This window comes from Hyperolius riggenbachi, chromosome 10, assembly GCF_040937935.1.
Source record: "Hyperolius riggenbachi isolate aHypRig1 chromosome 10, aHypRig1.pri, whole genome shotgun sequence".
NCBI lineage: Eukaryota > Metazoa > Chordata > Amphibia > Anura > Hyperoliidae > Hyperolius > Hyperolius riggenbachi.
Genome location: NC_090655.1, coordinates 220,639,476 through 220,662,431, shown reverse-complemented (window position 1 = coordinate 220,662,431; position 22,956 = coordinate 220,639,476). Strand labels below are relative to the sequence as shown.

The following is a 22,956-nucleotide window of genomic DNA, read 5'->3' as shown; positions in this document are numbered from 1 at the left end:
TAAGCTGGAGGGTGAGCGCACATGGGGGACCCAGGTGAGGGAGGTGGGTTCATGCTGAGCTTAAAGTGAACCTTAAGAGTAAAAAATTAATTGAGTTTTACTCACCTGGGGCTTACCCCAGCCCCCTGCAGCTGATCGGTGCCCACGACGAGTTGCTCTGATGCTCCGGGTCCCGCTGGCGGCCACTTACTTCCGGTTTCGCCGTCAGGACCCGTCAGGCTGGGAAGGCGGACGTTTCTACGCGTTCCCAGCCAAAATAGCACCCCTAGTGAGGGAGGGGGGGTCATGCTGAGCTTAAGCTGGAGGGGGAGCGCACATGGGGGACCCAGGTGAGGGAGGGGGGGTCATGCTGAGCTTAAGCTGGAGGGGGAGTGCACATGGGGGACCCAGGTGAGGGAGGGGGGGGGTCTTGCTGAGCTTAAGCTGCAGGGGGAGCTCACATTGGGGACCCAGGTGAGTCCGACCCCCCTCCCTGCCGCTGTGCCCAATACCCCCTTCCTGCCCGCTACCCGCTTATTCGGCGTATGCTAAGCCGCGGGTCAGCTAGTATATTTATATTTCTCTACTAAAAATGTGCGTGATTGACTGTTAACTTTATTTCCTTCCTTTAAATCGATGTATTACTAATTTGAAAATGAAGAAAAATGAACCAGGATAGAAAGCTGCAGGGGGAACGTGCATGGGGGACCCAGGTGAGGGAGGGGGGGTCCTGCTGAGCTTAAGCTGGAGGGGGAGCGCACATGGGGGACCCAGGTGAGGGAGGGGGGTTCTAGGGAGCTTAAGCTGGAGGGGGAGCGCACATGGGGGACCCAGGTGAGGGAGGGTTCTGCTGAGCTTAAGCTGGAGGGGGAGCGCACATGGGGGACCCAGGTGAGGGAGGGGGGTTCTGGGGAGCTTAAGCTGGAGGGGGAGCGCACATGGGGGACCCAGGTGAGGGAGGGTTCTGCTGAGCTTAAGCTGGAGAGGGATCGCACATGGGGGACCCAGGTGAGGGAGGGGGGGTCCTGCTGAGCTTAAGCTGGAGGGGGAGCGCACATGGGGGACCCAGGTGAGGGAGGGGGGGTCCTGCTGAGCTTAAGCTGGAGGGGGAGCGCACATGGGGGACCCAGGTGAGGGAGGGGAGGGGGTCCTGCTGAGCTTAAGCTGCAGGGGGAGCGCACATGGGGGACCCAGGTGAGGGAGGGGGGGTCCTGCTGAGCTTAAGCTGCAGGGGGAGCGTACATGGGGGACCCAGGTGAGGGAGGGGGGGTCCTGCTGAGCTTAAAGGGGAACTGAAGAGAGAGGTATATGGAGGCTGTCATGTTTATTTCCTTTTAATCAATACCAGTTGCCTGGCAGCCCTGCTGGTCTATTTCTCTGCAGTAGTATCTGATTAAAACCAGAAACAAGCATGCAGCTAGTCTTGTCAGATCAGACTTATAAGTCTGAACCACTGAAACACCTGATCTGCTGCATGCTTGTTCAGGGGCTATGGCTAATAGTATTAGAGGCAGAGGATCAGCAGGGCTGCCAGGCAACTGGTATTGTCTAAAAGGAAATAAACATGACAGCCTCCATATACCTCTCACTTCAGTTCCCCTTTAAGCTGCAGGGGGAGTGCACATGGGGGACCCAGGTGAGGGAGGGGGGGTCCTGCTGAGCTTAAGCTGGAGGGGGAGCGCACATGGGGGACCCAGGTGAGGGAGGGGGGGTCCTGCTGAGCTTAAGCTGCAGGGGGAGCGCACATGGGGGACTCAGGTGAGGGAGGGGGGGTCCTGCTGAGCTTAAGCTGCAGGGGGAGCGTACATGGGGGACCCAGGTGAGGGAGGGGGGGTCCTGCTGAGCTTAAGCTGCAGGGGGAGCGCACATGGGGGACCCAGGTGAGGGAGGGGGGGTCCTGCTGAGCTTAAGCTGCAGGGGGAGCGTACATGGGGGACCCAGGTGAGGGAGGGGGGGTCCTGCTGAGCTTAAGCTGCAGGGGGAGCGCACATGGGGGACCCAGGTGAGGGAGGGGGGGTCCTGCTGAGCTTAAGTTGGAGGGGGAGCGCACATGGGGGACCCAGGTGGGGGGGGGGGGGTCCTGCTGAGCTTAAGCTGGAGGGTGAGCGCACATGGGGGACCCAGGTGAGGGAGGTGGGGTCATGCTGAGCTTAAAGTGAACCTTAAGAGTAAAAAATTAATTGAGTTTTACTTACCTGGGGCTTACCCCAGCCCCCTGCAGCTGATCGGTGCCCACGACGAGTCGCTCTGATGCTCCGGGTCCCGCTGGCGGCCCCTTACTTCCGGTTTCGCTGTCAGGACCCGTCAGGCTGGGAAGGCGGACGTTTCTACGCGTTCCCAGCCAAAATAGCACCCCTAGTGAGGGAGGGGGGGTCATGCTGAGCTTAAGCTGGAGGGGGAGTGCACATGGGGGACCCAGGTGAGGGAGGGGGGGTCTTGCTGAGCTTAAGCTGCAGGGGGAGCTCACATTGGGGACCCAGGTGAGTCCGACCCCCCTCCCTGCCGCTGTGCCCAATACCCCCTTCCTGCCCGCTACCCGCTTATACGGCGTATGCTAAGCCGCGGGTCAGCTAGTATATTTATATTTCTCTACTAAAAATGTGCGTGATTGACTGTTAACTTTATTTCCTTCCTTTAAATCGATATATTACTAATTTGAAAATGAAGAAAAATGAACCAGGATAGAAAGAACCAGTGTGGTTTGAATTATAAATCAATATTTTTCTAATGAAATTTTTATGGTATGCGTTACCAGGGATGTGATCGGGGCGTGGTCAAGGGTGTGGCAGGGGCGTGGCTTAAGTGTCCCTCTTTCTCATCTCAAAGTTGGGAGGTATGGAGCACTGAGGTGAAGTTCAGTTGATTGAAAGGACTCACCTTGTGATCTGCACTGACTTCATATATGATCCTGTCATTGTGATCGGATTGGTTAAGAGATTTTTGTCCATTCGTGGTCCTAAATGATCACTTCTGATCATTCATATTTCATACAAATAATCATGTGTAATTGTTCCACAAATTTTAGCGTTAGTGGCCACCTTTAGCCTCTTACACTTTCTCAGTGGTTCTGGGTCACCATGAGCTATTTGGGTAATCTGCAGTTCTGGTCCAATCCCTGCCCATAGAGCAATATCAATATATCAATCCATGCCATGCACTGATGAGGACCAGAATGTTCAAAACAAGCTGTCTGCATGTTGTGTTGATGTGGCTCTGTAACATGTATAAGCTATAGGCTCACTATACTCCAGCAGTTCTGGATGTAAGCCTGGCTTTCAGGGGCATAAAAAGATGATTTTTATATTTGATGCATCATGGGAAACCACAGTTGCTCACTTAAAGTGTACCTGAGACGCCCCAATATAGATATAAAAAATGTACATATACCTGAGGCTTCCTCCAGCCCCTCCAGGTTGATCACTCCCTCGCTTTCCTCCTGCAGCATATGCATTCTCCGCAAATCACTCCGGAAAGTCCTTCAGTCAGGGCCAGTTGCTATAGGCGCAGTCCGGCCACGTGTGATCCCCGTCACGCTCCCATGGCCATAGTAGTAGTACCGCTAGTAGTAGTACCATAGTAGTAGTACCGCGCAGGCACAGAAGTTGCGCTCCCAGTGTGAAGTGGTGCTTCCAGCATTGGAAGCGTTACTTCACACTGAGATTTTCAGCTCAACCCAAAATGTGAATTCGGGACAGCAGGAAAGTTTCTATTTAGGATTTTTATTTTTAGATACAATAACTTAAATTGGAAAAGAGATCCGCAGCTTTGTCTTCACAAAATTCTTTATTTAGGACATGTCCTAGTACAGCAAAGATCTACTAGCCTTTGCTGTACTAGGACATGTCCTAAATAAAGAATTTTGTGAAGACAAAGTTGCGGATCTCTTTTCCAATTTACGTTGATCGGGCTGGGCTGCCTTTGATCCAGCACTGTCTTCATAGCGCAGTGTAGCGTTTTTTCTACGTTGTATACAATAACTTTACTTGTAAGTTTATTTTCACTTCAGGTTTGCTTTAAAGTAAACCAGAGATCATAAAATACACAGAAACGATACTTACCCAGGGCTTTCTCCCGCCCCATGAAAACATGTCTGAGTCCCTCACCGTCCTCCCATGGTCTTCCGTTCAGCCGCGATCAGCCCCGGTAACAGCTCAGTCGCTTCAGTCTAGGTCTACTGTGCATGTGCGTCAGATCCATGCATGCACAGAAGACCCCGACTGGACCTGACTCAGCTTGTTACTGAGGCTGATTGCAGCTGAACGGAGGCACTTGGAAGAACGGCGAGGGACTCAGATGTGTTTATGGGGCTGGAGGAAGCCCCGCGTAAGTATCGTTTCTGTGTATTTTATGATCTCTGGTACACGTTGAACCTCACATGATATGTGGATTTTATCAAAATGAACCAGGATAGAAAGAACCAGTGTGGTTTGAATTATAAATCAATATTTTTCTTATGAAATTTCTATGGTATGTAGTACCAGGGATGTGATCGGGGCGTGGTCAGGGGTGTGGCAGGGGCGTGGCTTAAGTGTCCCTCTTTCTCATCTCAAAAAGTTGGGAGGTATGCAGCACTGAGGTGAAGTTCAGTTGATTGAAAGGACTCACCTTGTGTTCTGCACTGACTTCATATATGATCCTGTCATTGTGATCGGATTGGTTAAGAGATTTTTGCCCATTCGTGGTCCCAAACGATCACTTCTGATCATTCATATTTCATACAAATAATCATTTGTAAACGATTGTTCCACAAATTTTAGCGTTAGTGGCCACCTTTAGCCTCTTACACTTTCTCAGCGGTTCTGGGTCACCATGAGCTATCTGGGTATTCAGCAGTTCTGGTCCAATCCCTGCCCATAGAGCAATATCAATATATCAATCCATGCCATGCACTGATGAGGACCAGAATGTTCAAAACAAGCTGTCTGCATGTTGTGTTGATGTGGCTCTGTAAAATGTATATTAAGCTATAGGCTCACTATACTCCAGCAGTTCTGGATGTAAGCCTGGCTTTCAGGGGCATAAAAAGATGATTTTTATATTTGATGCATCATGGGAAACCACAGTTGCTCACTTAAAGTGTACCTGAGACGCCCCAATATAGATATAAAAAATTTATATATACCTGAGGCTTCCTCCAGCCCCTCCAGGTTGATCACTCCCTCGCTTTCCTCCTGCAGCATATGCATTCTCCGCAAATCACCCTGGAAAGTCCTTCAGTCAGGGCCAGTCGCTATAGGCGCAGTCCAGCCACGCGTGATTCCCGTCACGCTCCTATGGGCATAGTAGTAGTACCGCGCAGGCACAGAAGTTGCGCTCCCAGTGTGAAGTGGTGCTTCCAGCGTTGGAAGCGTTACTTCACACTGAGATTTTCAGCTTAAACCAAAATGTGAATTCGGGACAGCAGGAAAGTTGTATTTAGGATTTTTATTTTTAGATACAATAACTTAACTTGTAAGTTTATTTTCACTTCAGGTTTGCTTTAAAGTAAACCAGAGATCATAAAATACACAGAAACGATACTTACCCGGGGCTTCCTCCCGCCCCATGAAAACATGTCTGAGTCCATCACCGTCCTCCCATGGTCTGCCATTCAGCCGCGATCAGCCCCAGGAACAGCTCAGTAGTGTCAGTCTGGGTCAGGGGCGTAGGAATAGGGATAGCAGGCATAGCAGTTGCTATGGGGCCCCAGGTCACTAGGGGGCCCTATCCTGCTAGCAGGAAACATATTTTTTTATTATAAAATTTAGTTTATTAACAGCGCAGGAAGAAAGCACCCTCCACCCTCCCCAAAGCCCCCTTTCCCAATGATCGTGGCTAAAATCTTGAAGCAGCAGCAGGCAGGTGAGAGGGGACTATTTTTTCACCAGTCTGCTGTGAATAGATGCCTCCCTGGCTGGCCTGACAATTAATCTGTAGTTCCAGCCAGGGAGGTGGAGCTGCTGGAGGTGGTGAGCACCGAGGATTCCCTGATGCAGCTGTGCAGAGTGAGGAGACAGCCTGTGTGTGACATACAGTTCCTAGGAGTGAGTGCAACCTCGTTGTTCCATGTGAGTGGAGAGAGCAGCGCTGCTGATGCTGTTTTTCTGGCTACACTGTCTGCAGGTACAGAGTAAGGCCCCGTTCACACTGCACGCGTTTCCAGCCGCGTTTTGGAAACGCGTGCAGGTGGCCGACACGCACGACATCAGACATTGCATAGAGTGCAATGTCTGATGTTCACACTGCATGCGTTCCGGACCTGTGCGGTCCGGGAACGCATGCTGCACGCATTTTTTGTAAAAACGCGTGGCTGTCCCATTCACTTTTCAGTGATGGGATCAGCCACGCAACGCACACAAACGCGGATGGCGTGCGTTCGTACACGTTGCAGTCCGCACGCGTTCCGCACGCATGGCCATCCGCGTTTGTGATGTGAACGGGGCCTAAGTGTAGAGGGGGTTGCAATGCTAACTTCTATTAGAAAAGATTAGAAAGGGGACAAAACTTGTAACCCGATCAAAGGTGTATTTGCTCACAGATCTGACACATGGCTGTAGCCCACCAGAAAAGAGTTCCCCATACACAATGCTGCATGTGGTGAGGAACAGCTCTTTCAGCTGAGGGGCTAATGTATATTCACTTTCCATCAGACTGCACTCCTCACATTTTCCTCCATTTAACCATTACTAGCTGCCCATTGCAAATTAGCATGTCCCAAAAAATCCAGCATATATGTACAAGCTCTGTTTGTACTGTTTCCACTGCGTACATTTGTGACAGTTTTCCACAATTGCTTGTAGACAATCTTCTGCAGCACAGTACAGAGTACATAGTCATTTCACTGACTGTCCTCAGAAGAGCTTACTATCTAATCCTACCATAGTTATAGTCTAATGCCCTACCATATTATTATTATGGTTTTTTTTTAGCCCTGACATCTACAGCACTTTACAGAGTACATAGTCATGTCACTGACTGTCCTCAGAGGAGCTCACAGTCTAATCCTACCATAGCCATAGTCTAATGTCCTACCATATTATTATTATGTATTTATATAGCACTGACATCTTCTCCAGCACTTTACAGAGTGCATAGTCATTTCACTGACTATCCTCAGAGGAGCTCACTATCTAATCCTACCATAGACTGAGTCCAATGCCCTACCATATTATTATTATTATTATTATTTATTTATAAAGCACTTACATCTTCTGCTGCACTTTACAGAGTACATAGTCATGTCACTGCCTGTCCTCAGAGGAGCTCACAATCTAATCCTACCATAGTCAAAGCCTGATGCCCTACCATATTACTATTACTTATTTACATAGCACTGACATCTTCTGAAGCACTTTAAAGATTACATAGTCATGTCTCTGGTTGCCCTCAGAGAAGCTCAAAATCTAATCCTACCATATGCCCATCGCAGTCTAGGGCCAATTTTAGGGGAAAGTCAATTAAGTTATCTGCATGTTTGGGATGTGGGAGGAACTGGAGTGCCTGGTGGAAACCCATGCAAAAATGGGGATAACAAACAAACTCCATTTAGATATTCCCCTAGCTAGGATTTTAAACGGGACCGAGTGCTGCAATACAAGAGTGCTATCCACTATGGCACCATGCTGCCCACACATTCTAGCCACATTATGCTAGAAAAAGACAAACAACATTATATATATCATTAGTAGAAGGCTGTTAGTAGGCTGTTAGCACCATTAAAGGGAGACCACTGGCAAGCAGGTGTTTGTTTGGCCGGAGGGGAGGGGGAGCCTGGTCAAAAAAAATTGCTATGGGGCCCAGTGAGTTGTAGCTACGCCCCTGGTCTGGGTGTACTGTGCATGTGCGGCAGAACCAATGCATGCACAGAAGACCCCGGCTGGACCTCACTGAGCTGTTACTGGGGCTGATTGCAGCTGAACGGAGGCACTTGGAAGAACGGCGAGGGACTCCGATGTGTTTATGAGGCTGGAGGAAGTCCCGGGTAAGTATCGGTTCTGTGTATTTTATAATCTCTGGTACACGTTGAACCTCACATGATATGTGGATTTTATCACTTCAGGTGGTCTTTGCATTTCCCCCCTTGGCTAACGCCCAGTGAGTTGACATCCCCCCCCCCCCCCAGGACATCAAATCATATCAATCAAAAATAGCATTACTGGCATGGCCAATATATGTAGAGTACAGGCACTGGCATGATCAAGATCAGGGGCATGACTATAAATCATGGGGCCCCATTGCACAGCTTTGATGCCCCCCCTCCCCCAATGTTCACACCCTTTCCTTGCCAACCCCTTGTGACCCTCACAGCCCTTGCAAGGGTCATAAAACAAGTATCATAATCTCCACACCCAAAACAAATGCAGCCACAAAACTCCTGCTCTGAAGTATGGACCCCTTTGTCAGAGGGAGTGAAATAGTAGTTGGGATCCCCTTACAGCTCTAGGCCCTCTGTGGTCACAGGGGCTGCTCCAGTGTAGTTATGATCCTGACCCAGATACATGAAAGCATTGCTAAAAAAGAGTAAAATGGAAATAGGGGACATGAGCGGGGGTGAGTCCTGGGTGGGATCAGGCCCGGATTTACCTCACAGGAGCCTATAGGCACAGATGTCCTGGCACCTTAGGCTTCACCCTCCATGAACCTACAAACACCTGCCGAACCGCACCGCAAGTGTGCTGGCAGGCCCAGCTGTCACTTCTGCCTTACTTCCCTTGGCCATCATAGCTACAGGTTCCCCTTAGCAATAGGTAGCCAGAGGTACCCCTCAGTATTATGTAGCTAGAGGTGCCCACAAGTACAGTATTAGGTAGCTAGAGGTGACCCTGACTGAAGGGAGATCTCATCAGTGGAATGCTGAGAGACGTGTGAGTAACCTCTCATTACACTCTGCTCGGGCCTCTGCGTAGGAGGGAGAGGAATGAGCCACCTTTCCATCAGCAGGCACCTCTAGGCACATGCCTACAGTGCCTTATGGTAAATCCAGCCCTGGTGGGGTAGAGGTATAGTAGATAAACAGAAAGAGGCAATATTTAAATTTACAGTTCATGTACACTCCGCTCAGTCTGTGGCATGCTGTGACAATAGTGTGCAGGATTGTCACTGTGGAGTCCTCCTCTCGGTCTGTGGCATGCTGTGACATAGTGTGCAGGATTGTCACTGTGGAGTCCTCCTCTCGGTCTGTGGCATGCTGTGACATAGTGTGCAGGATTGTCACTGTGGAGTCCTCCTCTCAGTCTGTGGCATGCTGTGACAATAGTGTGCAGGATTGTCACTGTGGAGTCCTCCTCTCAGTCTGTGGCATGCTGTGACAATAGTGTGCAGGATTGTCACTGTGGATTTCTCCTCTCAGTCTGTGGCATGCTGTGACAATAGTGTGCAGGATTGTCACTGTGGAGTCCTCCTCTCGGTCTGTGGCATGCTGTGACATAGTGTGCAGGATTGTCACTGTGGAGTCCTCCTCTCAGTCTGTGGCATGCTGTGACAATAGTGTGCAGGATTGTCACTGTGGAGTCCTCCTCTCAGTCTGTGGCATGCTGTGACATAGTGTGCAGGATTGTCACTGTGGAGTCCTCCTCTCAGTCTGTGGCATGCTGTGACAATAGTGTGCAGGATTGTCACTGTGGATTTCTCCTCTCAGTCTGTGGCATGCTGTGACAATAGTGTGCAGGATTGTCACTGTGGAGTCCTCCTCTCGGTCTGTGGCATGCTGTGACATAGTGTGCAGGATTGTCACTGTGGAGTCCTCCTCTCAGTCTGTGGCATGCTGTGACAATAGTGTGCAGGATTGTCACTGTGGAGTCTTCCTCTCGGTCTGTGGCATGCTGTGACATAGTGTGCAGGATTGTCACTGTGGAGTCCTCCTCTCAGTCTGTGGCATGCTGTGACATAGTGTGCAGGATTGTCACTGTGGAGTCCTCCTCTCGGTCTGTGGCATGCTGTGACATAGTGTGCAGGATTGTCACTGTGGAGTCCTCCTCTCAGTCTGTGGCATGCTGTGACAATAGTGTGCAGGATTGTCACTGTGGAGTCCTCCTCTCAGTCTGTGGCATGCTGTGACATAGTGTGCAGGATTGTCACTGTGGAGTCCTCCTCTCGGTCTGTGGCATGCTGTGACATAGTATGCAGGATTGTCACTGTGGATTTCTCCTCTCAGTCTGTGGCATGCTGTGACAATAGTGTGCAGGATTGTCACTGTGGAGTCCTCCTCTCGGTCTGTGGCATGCTGTGACATAGTGTGCAGGATTGTCACTGTGGAGTCCTCCTCTCAGTCTGTGGCATGCTGTGACAATAGTGTGCAGGATTGTCACTGTGGAGTCCTCCTCTCAGTCTGAGGCAAGCTGTGACATAGTGTGCAGGATTGTCACTGTGGAGTCCTCCTCTCGGTCTGTGGCATGCTGTGATATAGTATGCAGGATTGTCACTGTGGATTTCTCCTCTCAGTCTGTGGCATGCTGTGACATAGTGTGCAGGATTGTCACTGTGGAGTCCTCCTCTCGGTCTGTGGCATGCTGTGACATAGTATGCAGGATTGTCACTGTGGAGTCCTCCTCTCGGTCTGTGGCATGCTGTGACATAGTATGCAGGATTGTCACTGTGGATTTCTCCTCTCAGTCTGTGGCATGCTGTGACATAGTATGCAGGATTGTCACTGTGGAGTCCTCCTCTCGGTCTGTGGCATGCTGTGACATAGGGCTTGATTCACAAAGCGGTGCTAACCTACTTAGCACGTCTAAAGTCTTTAGACGCGCTAACCAGGGTGCTAAGTAGGTTAGCACCGGATTTCTCAATCAGATCGCTCGCTAACTTTGCGCGCGCAAAGTTTTATGCGCGCAAAGTTTTACGCGCGCTAAGTCCCATAGGCTTTAATGGGCACTTCGCGCGGAGCGCCCTGCGCTCTGTGCAGTACGCGCGTAAAGTTTTACGCGCATAAAGTTTTGCGCGCGTAAAGTTTTATGCGCGAAAAGCTTGTTTAGACGTGCTAAGAGGGTTTTCACAGGCGTGCTAACAGTTAGCACCGCTTTGTGAATCAAGCCCATAGTGTGCAGGATTGTCACTGTGGAGTCCTCCTCTCGGTCTGTGGCTAGAGTTGGGCCGAACGGTTCGCCTGCGAACGGTTCCATGCGAACTTCCGTGGTTCGCGTTCGCGTCCCGCAGGCGAACCTTTGCGGAAGTTCGGTTCGCCCCATAATGCACATGGAGGGTCAACTTTGACCCTCTACATCACAGTCAGCAGGCCCAGTGTAGCCAATTAGGCTACACTAGCCCCTGGAGCCCCACCCCCCCTTATATAAGGCAGGCAGCGGCGGCCATTACGGTCACTCGTGTCCTGCCTGCGTTAGTGAGAGTAGGGCGAGCTGCTGCAGACTGTCTCTCAGGGAAAGATTAGTTAGGCTTAACTTGTTCCTGTCTGGCTGCATACCTGTTCTGTGAACCCACCACTGCATACCTGTGCTGTGAACCCACCACTGCATAGCTGTGCTGTGAACCCACCACTGCATACCTGTGCTGTGAACCCACCACTGCATACCTGTGCTGTGAACCCACCACTGCATACCTGTGCTGTGAACCCACCACTGCATACCTGTTCAGTGAACCTGCCACTGCATACCTGTTCTGTTCAGTGGACCCGCCACTGTATACCTGTTCATTGAACCCACCACTGCATACCTGTGCTGTGAACCCACCACTGCATACCTGTTCTGTGAACCCACCACTGCATACCTGTTCAGTGAACCCGCCACTGCATACCTGTTCTGTTCAGTGAATCCGCCACTGCATACCTGTTCTGTTCAGTGGACCCGCCACTGTATACCTGTTCAGTGAACCCGCCACTGCATACCTGTTGTGTTCAGTGAACCTGCCACTGCATACCTGTTCTGTGAACCCGCCACTGTATACCTGTTCTGTTTAGTGAACCCGCCACTGTATACCTGTTCTGTTTAGTGAACCCGCCACTGCATACCTGTTCTGTTCAGTGGACCCGCCACTGTATACCTGTTCAGTGAACCCGCCACTGCATACCTGTTGTGTTCAGTGAACCTGCCACTGCATACCTGTTCTGTGAACCCGCCACTGTATACCTGTTCTGTTTAGTGAACCCGCCACTGTATTTGCCATCCAACTTCTCTCCTGCCCTGCCGCAAGCGTCCTGTCAGAAAGGACCTTCAGCGCAGCTGGAGGCATTGTCACAGAGAAGAGAAGTCGCCTAAGTCACAAAAGTGTTAAGTACCTCACCTTTATCAAAATGAATGAGGCATGAATCCCGGAGGGCTGCTGCCCGCCCCAAGACTAAGTCAGTCCCCGCACACACAGCATCTCTGCCTGCACGCCGTGTGACTGGCTGCCTGGCCTGCCCCAAGAAGACTAAGTCGCTCCCAGTCCCTCCACACAGCATGTCTGCCTGCAGGCCGCTTGACTACCTTCTCTGCCACCACCAACAGGGTCCGGGACTCCAGGCGGATTGCTGAATTTTTTAGGCCGCTGCTAGCAGCGGCCGCTGTAATAATTTTTCTGGTGCGTGTACATGACTGCCTAATTTTTCTGGCTGCACTGCGGGCAGCTGCAACAACAAAAGAAAAGGCATGTACATGCGCCCATTCCCCTTCGTGATCATTACCTTGCCGTGGTGAAGGGGCTTGCGTATCACAATGAAGCAATGACCGGCGCCTAGATGAGTGTCTCGGGGGGCACACCCACGATAATAAGGTCGCTGCCTCATTGTGGTCAGACCAAATTTGATCAGCTGGACAGTCACTGTTCTGTCATTCAGCTACATCAGCCAGGCGACCATATGGGCTGTAAAGCCACCAAAACCTGCACTCTCGCCATGGTGCGCACCAGTCCAGCACGGCCGTCACTACACAAACAGCTGTTTGCGGTGCGTTACACGGTGAGTTTGGTGTGTCAGTGTGAAGCAGTACCTTAATTACACTACCTGATTGATGTATACACATGCAAGATGTTTGAAAGCACTTTAGGCCTGTCATTTAGCATTCAATGTGATTTCTGCCCTTAAAACGCTGCTTTGCGTCAAATCCAGATTTTTCCCGGGGACTTTTGGCATGTATCCCACTCCGCCATGCCCCCCTCCAGGTGTTAGACCCCTTGAAACATCTTTTCCATCACTTTTGTGGCCAGCATAATTTTTTTTTTTTTTTCAAAGTTCGCATCCCCATTGAAGTCTATTGCGGTTCGCGAACTTTAACGCGAACCGAACCTTCCGCGGAAGTTCGCGAACCTAAAATCGGAGGTTCGGCCCAACTCTATCTGTGGCATGCTGTGACATACTATGCAGGATTGTCACTGTGGAGTCCTCCTCTCGGTCTGTGGCATGCTGTGACATAGTGTGCAGGATTGTCACTGTGGATTTCTCCTCTCGGTCTGTGGCATGCTGTGACATAGTGTGCAGGATTGTCACTGTGGAGTCCTCCTCTCGGTCTGTGGCATGCTGTGACATAGTATGCAGGATTGTCACTGTGGTGTCCTCCTCTCAGTCTGTGGCATGCTGTGACATAGTATGCAGGATTGTCACTGTGGTGTCCTCCTCTCAATCTGTGGCATGCTGTGACATAGTGTGCAGGATTGTCACTAAGGATTCCTCCTCTCAGTCTGTTGCATGCTGTGACATAGTGTGCAGGATTGTCACTGCGGAGTCCTCCTCTCGGTCTGTGGCATGCTGTGACAATAGTGTGCAGGATTGTCACTACGGATTTCTCCTCTCAGTCTGTGGCATGCTGTGACATAGTGTGCAGGATTGTCACTGTGGATTCCTCCTCTCGGTCTGTGGCATGCTGTGACATAGTGTGCAGGGTTGTCACTGTGGATTCCTCCTCTCAGTCTGTGGCATGCTGTGACATAGTGTGCAGGGTTGTCACTGTGGAGTCCTCCTCTCAGTCTGTGGCATGCTGTGACAATAGTGTGCAGGATTGTCACTGTGGATTCCTCCTCTCAGTCTGTGGCATGCTGTGACATAGTGTGCAGGATTGTCACTGTGGAGTGCTCCTCTCCGTCTGTGGCATGCTGTGACATAGTGTGCAGGATTGTCACTATGGAGTCCTCCTCTCAGTCTGTGGCATGCTGTGACAATAGTGTGCAGGATTGTCACTGTGGATTTCTCCTCTCAGTCTGTGGCATGCTGTGACATTGTGTGCAGGATTGTCACTGTGGATTCCTCCTCTCGGTCTGTGGCATGCTGTGACATAGTGTGCAGGATTGTCACTGTGGATTTCTCCTCTCAGTCTGTGGCATGCTGTGACATTGTGTGCAGGATTGTCACTGTGGATTCCCCCTCTCGGTCTGTGGCATGCTGTGACAATAGTGTGCAGGATTGTCACTGTGGAGTCCTTCTCTCAGTCTGTGGCATGCTGTGACATAGTGTGCAGGATTGTCACTGTGGATTTCTCCTCTCAGTCTGTGGCATGCTGTGACAATAGTGTGCAGGATTGTCACTGTGGATTCCTCCTCTCGGTCTGTGGCATGCTGTGACAATAGTGTGCAGGATTGTCACTGTGGATTCCTCCTCTCAGTCTGTGGCATGCTGTGACAATAGTGTGCAGGATTGTCACTGTGGATTCCTCCTCTCGGTCTGTGGCATGCTGTGACATAGTGTGCAGGATTGTCACTGTGGAGTCCTCCTCTCAGTCTGTGGCATGCTGTGACATAGTGTGCAGGATTGTCACTGTGGAGTCCTCCTCTCGATCTGTGGCATGCTGTGACATAGTGTGCCGTATTGTCACTGTGTATTTCTCCTCTCAGTCTGTGGCATGCTGTGACATAGTGTGCAGGATTGTCACTGTGGAGTCCTCCTCTCAGTCTGTGGCATGCTGTGACATAGTGTGCAGGATTGTCACTGTGGAGTCCTTCTCTCAGTCTGTGGCATGCTGTGACATAGTGTGCAGGTTTGTCACTGTGGATTTCTCCTCTAAGTCTGTGGCATGCTGTGACATAGTGTGCAGGATTGTCACTGTGGAGTCCTCCTCTCAGTCTGTGGCATGCTGTGACATAGTGTGCCGGATTGTCACTGTGGAGTCCTCCTCTCAGTCTGTGGCATGCTGTGACATAGTGTGCAGGATTGTCACTGTGGATTTCTCCTCTCAGTCTGTGGCATGCTGTGACATAGTGTGCAGGATTGTCCCTACGGATTTCTCCTCTCAGTCTGTGGCATGCTGTGACATAGTGTGCAGGATTGTCACTGGATTCCTCCTCTCAGTCTGTGGCATGCTGTGACATAGTGTGCAGGATTGTCACTGTGGAGTCCTCCTCTCAGTCTGTGGCATGCTGTGACATAGTGTGCAGGATTGTCACTACGGATTTCTCCTCTCAGTCTGTGGCATGCTGTGACATAGTGTGCAGGATTGTCACTGTGGATTCCTTCTCTCGGTCTGTGGCATGCTGTGACATAGTGTGCAGGATTGTCACTGTGGAGTCCTCCTCTCAGTCTGTGGCATGCTGTGACATAGTGTGCAGGATTGTCACTACGGATTTCTCCTCTCAGTCTGTGGCATGCTGTGACATAGTGTGCAGGATTGTCACTGTGGATTCCTCCTCTCGGTCTGTGGCATGCTGTGACATAGTGTGCAGGATTGTCACTGTGGATTCCTCCTCTCGGTCTATGGCATGCTGTGGCATAGTGTGCAGGATTGTCAGTGTGGAGTCCTCCTCTCGGTCTGTGGCATGCTGTGACATAGTGTGCAGGATTGTCACTGTGGATTCCTTTTCTCAGTCTGTGGCATGCTGTGACATAGTGTGCAGGATTGTCACTGTGGAGTCCTCCTCTCAGTCTGTGGCATGTTGTGACATAGTGTGCAGGATTGTCACTGTGGAGTCCTCCTCTTAGTCTGTGGCATGCTGTGACATAGTGTGCAGGATTGTCACTGTGGATTTCTCCTCTCTGTCTGTGGCATGCTGTGACATAGTGTGCAGGATTGTCACTGTGGATTTTTCCTCTCAGTCTGTGGCATGCTGTGACATAGTGTGCAGGATTGTCACTCTGGAGTCCTTCTCTCAGTCTGTGGCATGCTGTGACATAGTGTGCCGGATTGTCACTGTGGAGTCCTCCTCTCAGTCTGTGGCATGCTGTGACATAGTGTGCAGGTTTGTCACTGTGGATTTCTCCTCTCAGTCTGTGGCATGCTGTGACATAGTGTGCAGGATTGTCACTACGGATTTCTCCTCTCAGTCTGTGGCATGCTGTCTCATAGTGTGCAGGATTGTCACTATGGATTCCTCCTCTCGGTCTGTGGCATGCTGTGACATAGTGTGCAGGATTGTCACTGTGGATTCCTCCTCTCAGTCTGTGGCATGCTGTGACATAGTGTGCAGGATTGTCACTACGGATTTCTCCTCTCAGTCTGTGGCATGCTGTCTCATAGTGTGCAGGATTGTCACTATGGATTCCTCCTCTCAGTCTGTGGCATGCTGTGACATAGTGTGCAGGATTGTCACTACGGATTTCTCCTCTCAGTCTGTGGCATGCTGTGGCATAGTGTGCAGGATTGTCAATGTGGAGTCCTCCTCTCGGTCTGTGGCATGCTGTGACATAGTGTGCAGGATTGTCACTGTGGATTCCTTCTCTCAGTCTGTGGCATGCTGTGACATAGTGTGCAGGATTGTCACTGTGGAGTCCGCCTCTCAGTCTGTGGCATGTTGTGACATATTGTGCAGGATTGTCACTGTGGAGTCCTCCTCTCAGTCTGTGGCATGCTGTGACATAGTGTGCAGGATTGTCAATGTGGAGTCCTCCTCTCAGTCTGTGGCATGCTGTGACAATAGTGTGCAGGATTGTCACTGTGGATTCCTCCTCTCAGTCTGTGGCATGCTGTGACATAGTGTGCAGGATTGTCACTGTGGATTCCTCCTCTCGGTCTGTGGCATGCTGTGACATAGTGTGCAGGATTGTCACTGTGGATTTTTCCTCTCAGTCTGTGGCATGCTGTGACATAGTGTGCAGGATTGTCACTGTGGAGTCCTCCTCTCAGTCTGTGGCATGCTGTGACATAGTGTGCAGGATTGTCACTGTGGATTTTTCCTCTCAGTCTGTGGCATGCTGTGACATAGTGTGCAGGATTGTCACTATAGAGTCCTCCTTTCTGTCTGTGGCATGCTGTGACATAGTGTGCAGGATTGTCACTGTGGAGTCCTCCTCTCAGTCTGTGGCATGCTGCGACATAGTGTGCAGGTTTGTCACTGTGGATTTCTCCTCTCCGTCTGTGGCATGCTGTGACATAGTGTGCAGGTTTGTCACTGTGGATTTCTCCTCTCAGTCTGTGGCATGCTGTGACATAGTGTGCAGGATTGTCACTGTGGATTTTTCCTCTCGGCCTGTGGCATGCTGCGACATAGTGTGCAGGTTTGTCACTGTGGATTTCTCCTCTCAGTCTGTGGCATGCTGTGACATAGTGTGCAGGATTGTCACTGTGGATTCCTCCTCTCAGTCTGTGGCATGCTGCGAGTCTGCGACATAGTGTGCAGCAGTGCCGCCATCAGGGAGGGACAAACGACACTTCAATGACGGGCCCGGGATCTCCAGGGGGCCCGCCCGCCATCCCCGTTCCTCCAGCCCTTACTTCTTTTTTTAACAGATAAGTTTTTATTGTTTTTTGGTTTTTTTTTCATGTAAACACAGGAACAACATAAATTAACAATACAGTTCAACTATAGATCCATACATTAGGTTAACCATTTAAGCCACGCGCTCCCGCGGCCGATCGCGCGCGTGCACACGTGCTCCCGGCCGTGGATCGTTAGCCCAGGTATCAAACAATCGGGCCATGGTGCCCGATGATTGATTTCTCTCCCCTGCAGAAAAAGCGATGGCTTCTTTCGGAAGCCTCGCTTTTTTCTGTCTCTTGCGTCCTCTATGTCTCTCTAAGCATACATGTTACGCTTAGAGTGACGTCATGTAAACAAACTCATGGTTGCCATCTTGTGGCCAAAAAGTAAAACTACATCTAAATGCAAAAAATAAGAAACATATCAACACATATTTATCTAAAAAAATACTATTTACATCCCACCCTCCGAAAAATACCCAAATAAACTGTTTAATTTAAAAAAAAAACAAAAAAAAAAACCATTACAATAAAAAAAAAAAAACACATAAATATTTACCTAAGGGTCTAAACTTTTTAAATATCAATGTAAACATGAAATATTTCTTTTTTTTTTTAATAATAAGCTTGTAAATAGTGATGGATGCAAAATGGAAAAAATGCACCTTTATTTCCAAATAAACTATTGTCGCCATACATTGTGATAGGGACACAATTTAAACGGTGTAATAACTGGGACAAATGGGAAAATACAATACGTGAGTTTTGAGTGTTTGAAAATGACTGACGGCTGAAGTGGTTAAGGTACGGTATAGAAGTGTAACGATTGGTGTCAGCACGCAGAGAGAATCTGATTATTGGTGATCTGCAGTATCACCAAGAATGCAGATATATACCTGATTATTGATGATCTGCAGAATCACCGATAACACAGATATATTGCTAACCGCTGGACACCTATGATATGTGAGTGTTTGGTGTAACAGTAATACTTTGAGCAGTGCACCTGCTGAGCAGGTGAAAGTAAGCAGTATGTGAAAGCTGCTCCGGAGAACACAGATTCTTCCAGCAGCCTAAGGCTCCCCAGGGGGTGGAGTCAGGATGGAGGTAGGAAGGATCAGAAGGTGAGTGACACCTGAAGGTGGGTGTCACTATATGATCTGGAGACTATGTCTTAATGGGAGAGATAGCTCTCGAGGTCGGGCAAGCCAGGTTGGCAACACACGGTCAGATAAAGTACATAGACAGAAAGCTGATTCGGTATCCAAGGCAAGCAGGGTTTGGCAACAGAGAATCAGATATGCGAGGTACCGAATCAGATGACAGAAGAGTAGTCAGAAAAGCAATAGGTCATAACAGATATCAAACAATGCCTAGTCTGGGTGTGAGGCCCTTGGCCTCTACACCCCGGAACTAGTCTGAAGTATAACAGAGTGATTTGTACAAGTTTCCGAGTCTTAGATGTGAGGTCCGTGGTCTCAGCACCCTGGAACTAGTCTGGAGTATAACACAGATGACAATACAGTTCCCTAATCTGAGTGCGAGGTCTGTGGTCTCAGCACCCTGGAACTAGTCTGGAGTATAACACAGAGGACAATACAGTTCCCTAATCTGAGTGCGAGGTCCGTGGTCTCAGCACCCTGGAACTAGTCTGGAGTATAACACAGATGACAATACAGTTCCCTAATCTGGGTGTGAGGTCCGTGGTCTCTACACCCTGGAACTAGTCTAAGCATAAACAGAATAATAACACAAAGTTTCTGGCTCAGTGTGAATTCCCAGGGGCTCCTGGTTTAAACACACTGTGAGATCTGACAAAGGTCTGAGTGCTTCCACGTAGTGATCGCAACAGCAGACAACCTGAGACTGGCCAGCAGCAAGTATATATGGAGCAGTGCTCTCCAGCACCACTCCTGAATGATCAACCAATAGACTCTTGCCCTGGCGTCAGCTGATCACTGCGATCAGCTGACCTTCTCCTGCTTAGCATAAGAGTTCTGCCTCGTGTTCCTCAGCCTGTGTGCACTAACAGACCCAGCCACACCAGACCCACGCCGCTGCGCACAGACCGCTGCGCTGGACGCGGAATCCGCCGCCTCACTGCTGTCACAGGCGACGGCCTTTCCGCGTTCTGCCCTGCCACCAGACGCACGCGTCCGCATGCAAACCGCCGCATTGGACGCGGAAACAGCCGCCTCCTCAATACCAAACGCAGCGGCTTTTCCGCGTTCTCTCACAAGAAGGAAGGAAATTAAGAGAGAAAAGAAAGGAAGAAAGAAAGGGTTCTCCGAAAAGAGTGCCCATGAAAAGGAAAGTTAGTGAGAAAAGATAGGTATTTAAGGTATACATTATTACAAGCAAAAGGAAAGGATATCCCGCTACACCATGGGTGGATGTAAAACGTTTTCTTCCTTTATTAGCACATCAGTAAACACACAAAAAGCTAACGCGTATCGGAGCTCAGGAAGGCCCCTTAATCATAGCTAACATGTACAAACACTTCACAGGTTTAAATACTCAGGTACCCACCCTCCATAGGTGTGGTTAGCCTCTTAAAGCAACAAATACAAAAATGCATATAAAATGGCCAAGTCAAAGTACAAACATTAAAAAACCAATGATGACATGGTTAAGCATCAAGATATACAGTTGAATGACAGACATATACTCAACTACAATTCCATATATGGTGTTGTCTTTGTATAGTAAATAAAGTATATAATATACAATGGAGCATAAATAAGAGATGAGAAAAGAAGGGAATGGAAAAGGAGAGATGAAAAAGGGGGGAGGAAGGGGCGGGAGGGGAGAAAAGACAGGGGGAGGGAAGAGGGAAGAATTACAATCTTACATCATATGTCAAGTTGATATCCAGTGGCATGCGTGTGCCCAATCTCCATATCCATAGGGCCATAGGGCCTCACGTTTCAAAAGACATCTGTGTACATCGCCCCCTCTAGGTGGGCGTGCAACCCTGTCTACACCCTGAAATGAAAAATTAGTCATATCCCCCTGATGCTCCCTCAAAAAATGTTTAGAAACACTGGAAACTTGGGTAACATAAGCCTCATTCTGGGTGCCCATGGGTGCCAGCATGTATATGAGTGACAGGTGTGGGCGGAGTGGACGGCGGGAGCCGGCGGGGACTAGCGTGTATGCGGCGGCCGGCGGGTGAGTGGCGAGTGACGTCGGGTGCGGTGGTGTTACAAAGTAACAAAGTTGTTACATTGTAATAACTTTGTTACATTGTAACTGATTAGTATATTTCCGAGGATATTGCGTGGGAACTGGCTTTTAAAGGGACAGGTAAGTATTAATGGTTAATTAAGAATATTAAATGACTTTTTTCGTGGTTATGTTTTTTGTTCAATTAAAATACTTTTTCTATGTGTTTGTGTGTTTATTTACTTTTAACTCTTAAAGGAAATGGGTAAGGGGTACTACAAGTACCTCTATACTCATTTCTCCTGGGAGGGGGGTGGGCATCTGGGGGACCCCTTTTTAAAGGGGACTCCCAGATGCCACCATGAACCCCTCCCCAGGAAATCGCGGCCTCCACCTCCACCGCCCATCGGAGGTGGAGAAGAGCCCCTTGTCCTTGGATTGGACAAGGGCTCGGAGGGGGAGGGGAAAGCTTGGCTGCCCCTCCCCTTCCGAGACCCCCCAATCCATGGACCATGCGGGCTGGTATAGTCAGGGTGCGAAGCCCCACGCGGCCGGTGCTCCGCATTCTGGCTATCCCAGTCTGCATGGGGGACAAGGGGTTAAAGAGGTCTGGGAGGGGGGACCCCACGTCGTTTTTTTTTATATTTCCCACACTCAGAACGAAGTAAGTAAAACTCTTCCCACTTGGGGGAATCTATGAAAATAAAACACTATTGTTACCTGTGCAAAAAAAACTGACATTTTCCGCATTTAAAAGACATTTTCGCCCTTGAAACTTAAAAATCGATTTTCTCAAAAACTATAAGGTCTTTTTGAAAAAAAATTTTTTCCTCTTATTCCCACTGATCCCCTTAATATACCCTGTGAATTTGGTGTTCCTAAATTTTAAGCAGGCTTTGCTATTAACCGTTAAAGTCGGCGGGTTTTTAAATGTATATATTTTTCCTTTGAAACTTTAACATCGATTTTCTCAAAAACTATAAGGTCTTTTTGAAAAAAAATTTTTTCCTCTTATTCCTTCTGATCTCCTTAATATATTCTCCAAATTTGAGGCTCTTAGCACTTAAGGGGGCTTTGCTATTAACCCTTAAAGTCGGCGGCTTTTTTATATTATACGGGAGCGTAATATTACGCGATTACGGCAGACTGTGTAATTTCAATGGGAGTTTACTGTCTTACGCGTAATTTGTTACGCGTAAAACGTAACCCTATGGTCTACGCGTAATTAATTACGCGTAATACCGTAACCTTACACGTAACGCTTACGGTGCATTTGTAGTGAATTACGATGCGTAATTACGCTAATGCGTAATTTCGGCCCAGCACTGCTCCAGGGATTCAAGGCTGTTTAGTAAGTGGGTGGTATCACGCAGAAAACCTGGTAGCCGTCGGACCAGCGGTTGAAGACAACTATCAACCCACTGGCCTAAACGCTCCCCCAAGGAGCCGATGCCCGCAACAATGGGGCGGCCCCTAGGGGGAACGTCCGGTTTGTGAACCTTGGGGAGGTGGTGGAAAATGGGGACTATTGGTGTCTCCACCATAAGATAGTCCCTCTCTTTTTCCGAGAACACTCCCAAGGAAACCCCCAGGCTCAAAAGTTTTTTAAGTTCAACCTGAAATCGAGCCATGGGGTCTCCTGGTAGGATCTGATAAGTCTCTTTGTCATCCAACTGGCGCAAAGCCTCCGCCCTATACATTTCTGAGTCCAGGACAACCACAGCCCCTCCTTTGTCGGCATTTCGAATGACAATTGAGTCATTGTTCTGGAGGGACTGGAGTGCGTCACGTTCTCGTTTAGTAAGGTTTGGGCTTGCTCTGGAAGTTTTCTACAATTGAACCAATTCGCTTTCCACCAAATCCTGGAACGTGTCCACTGCTGTGGTTCTGGCCTGGACAGGGTAGAAGAAAGGATTGGAAACGGCTACGGGGCCCACGGCCGCCCCGGCGACTGGGCCGCCCGTCGCACTGGACGCAAGTTCCAGGGCGAGGGCGGTAGAGGCCTCCCGGAAGGGAGGTACCTCCCCAGGCGCCGGGGTGGCAGAAACCTGGGGTCCCGCACCTGCCCCCAAATCCTCCTCCTCCACACCCCGCGCCTCCCCAATCTCCAAAAAATGCTTCCTTACCATCAGGTTCCTTACAAATTTATTGATGTCTAGCATAGTGCCAAACACATCAAAGTGGCATGATGGCGAGAAAGAAAGACCCCTAGAGAGTAGGGAGAGTTGGGTGTCTGAAAGCTGTATGCTGGAGAGATTAATGACATTGGAATGAACATGGCTAA

The 22,956-nt window shown here is 49.5% G+C and overlaps 1 pseudogene; it reads left to right on the top strand.

Annotated features, from left to right (window-relative positions):
• LOC137536831 (zinc finger protein 850-like) overlaps positions 1 to 22,956 on the top strand; it is a 73,983-nt pseudogene that overhangs the window by 25,182 nt on the left and 25,845 nt on the right.